This window comes from Gossypium hirsutum, chromosome A03 (assembly GCF_007990345.1).
Source record: "Gossypium hirsutum isolate 1008001.06 chromosome A03, Gossypium_hirsutum_v2.1, whole genome shotgun sequence".
In the NCBI taxonomy this organism is placed as follows: Eukaryota; Viridiplantae; Streptophyta; class Magnoliopsida; order Malvales; family Malvaceae; genus Gossypium; species Gossypium hirsutum.
In genome coordinates, this window is record NC_053426.1 from 101655913 (window position 1) to 101658742 (window position 2830).

Here is a 2830-nt window from a genome sequence, read left to right on the forward strand (position 1 = left end):
GTGCAGTCGCCACCAATCTTTTTGTTTAGGTGTGATTGGATCACCTAATAGAATATTTTCTTCCATTTAAATCAATTTTGGTCTACGTAAATTTAAAAATGGGTTCGGGAGTCAGTTACGTATGAGGAAGGGTTAGCACCCTCACTACTCCCAAAAATTGGTACCAGATTGATTAAGTGCTGTCCTTATGTCTAAGATTTAAAAAAAAAATTGAAATATGGTTCCTTTTAAAATATTTGAGTGGCTCAAGTTGGTCGTCCAAACTCTCTCGTTTCAAGGGTATACAGCATCACATCCAGCACAATAGGACATGATCCTTTATGCCTTTGAAAACACGATTGATTTTTAACTTCCAAAAGCTTATACGTTGAAAATTACAAAAGGATGTCCAATTATTTAGTCCAATGAAGAATCGAAACCCAGCACGGTAGGGCACGATTCTTCGAATTTCCAAATATTGAACATTGCCTTATTTGGAAATTTTTAAATAAACCATTGTAAACTAGCTCAAAACGCCTTAATTTTACTTGAAATAAAATGGAACAATTGATTTTAAAAAGTTGAAAATTATAATGCAACATTTGTAAACTAAAAATAATAATAATAAGCATGGGATAATATGTATAAATAAAGTACAATACTTGGTGAAAAAAGATAATATAACCTTATTTAACCAACTAAAAAAATAAGCAATTAAATATAACTAATCTAAGAAAAATGTAACCAAATTTTCAAGCATGAATAAACAACAATTAATATAACAAATAAATAAATAAATATATGCAACAGTACTATATGGTGTAATATAAAACAATCAATCCAAAATGTACAAGACAAAATAAAATTAGGAGCCAATGTGATACAAAACAATTTTAAAATGATGAATTGATGAACAAATAACACATGCTAAAATTTGAAATAATTTATATAAGAAAGTAGGAATATATATAAATAAATACTATAAAAAGAGGACATTTGAATCAAATAATATGCAAAATATTTAGAAATAAAACATTTATTTAAAGTTGACAATATCTATAAAATAAAAGATAATTTAAATAATACATAAAATATGAAAGGATAGCAAGGGTATAAAATATGAAACTAAATATATATATATGTAAATAAATTTTAGAAGCAATTATATGTAAAAATAACATGGAATTAGAATATGAATTATATAAATTATATATGTACAAATATACAAACATTTGAACAAAATATTACATAAAATATTAAAATAATATGATATCAAAAAAGAACTTTAAAATAAAAACAAAGTAAAGTTATTAAAAAACACATATATAAAAATTATTAAGTGAATTGTAAAATAATAAGTATTACAAATTGAGAACTCAATTAAAGTAATATATGTACAAATATGTATAAAACATTTAAACAAAATATTATACAAAATGTTAAAATAAAATGATAAAAAAAAACTTCAAAATAATTATACAAATAAAAACAAAGCAAAATTATTAAAATAAATCAACACATATATAAAAATATTAAATGAATTTTAAAATAGTAAGTTATACAAATAGAAAACTCAATTAAAATTGAATTAAAATAAAAGGTATAATTTATAAATAAAATAGACCACTGAGATTAAAATAGGGACCAACGCACCATGCGTACAAATGCACAGGGACCAAATTTGGAAATATTTTAGATCCCAAAACGTTGCGCTGAGGCTCAGGCTAAAATGCAATAGCACACGGATTTTAGGAAAATTTTAAAGAACAGATAAAACGCAAATATGAGCTAATTGAAATGTGGCGCAAAGAAGAGGGACTAACCGCGAAAATTACCCATCTAAAGAAAAAGGGCGTGGATCCGACATTCAGATCGGGTCAACGCGCTGATCCCTCCCTTCTTCAAACGACGTCGTTTTTAAATCAGCTATTAAAACCCCTTTTCACTTATTTTCTTCTTTAAACATAGCAAATCTTTTAATTAAAATGAACCAAAGCTTTGAATTCTGCTAGGGTATCATTTAGCAGCCACCGAACCACCATCCAATTTGGTGGTCGATGGTGCGCCAACAATGACTAGATACTACCAACGAAGGCCACACCCATGGAGAGCTGGTAAGCTATTCTTTCTCCTTTCTTCTTTTGGAAAAAAAAACAACTTTATATCCCATATTATTCTTTTGGAAAAATACACAACACCATTCGACCTTCGCCCATATATCCATACTTCTGAGATATTTGGGCTCTCATCGGTGTCGTTTTAGGTATTTTTTCCGTTTTTCATGTGAAAGATTGCAAGCAAATTGAGAAAAAAAAAGAATAAAAAGAATATGAAATCACCTCTTGATAGCTTTTTTATTCCCCTTTTTTTATATTAAGTGTGTGTAAGGTTTAAAAGATTACATCGATGGCTTTTTATAGCCGAATTTACAAAATAAATAAAAGGAAAAAAAATGAAAATTTTATTTTCTGGCTGTCATTTCTGTTATCATTTTTGTTCTCGCAGGTTCTATGGAAGTGTGGGACTGCTGTACGGAGGAGGAGGTCGTGGAGGCTGTGCGTGGAAACCATTCGTGGGAGCCCGATCTAGTGCTATTCTAGTGTATTCCAGAAACCTCTAGGGTTTCTGGAGTTTTCTGTTGTTGGGCCTTTTTAGGTCATTTTGGGTTTGGGCCATTGTAATTAGGTCTGGGATTTGGGCTGGGATTTGGGCTGTTTGTTAATTGGGTAAGTCTTAGTAACTGGGCTAAGTGGTTTGGGTTTAATGGTTAAGTTGGGTTTTAATGTTTGGGCTGTTATTTTTTGGGGTGTAAATGGACTTTGGACCCATAAATAATTTGGTTTATTGTTTA

General features: G+C 29.4%; 1 long non-coding RNA gene across 1 annotated transcript; it reads left to right on the forward strand.

Annotated features, from left to right (window-relative positions):
• Window positions 1–1700: 1700 nt before the first annotated feature.
• LOC107909597 (uncharacterized) lies at window positions 1701–2830 on the forward strand. Its single transcript, XR_001687280.2, has 2 exons — window positions 1701–2093; window positions 2485–2830. It is a non-coding gene; the product is annotated as an uncharacterized lncRNA (long non-coding RNA).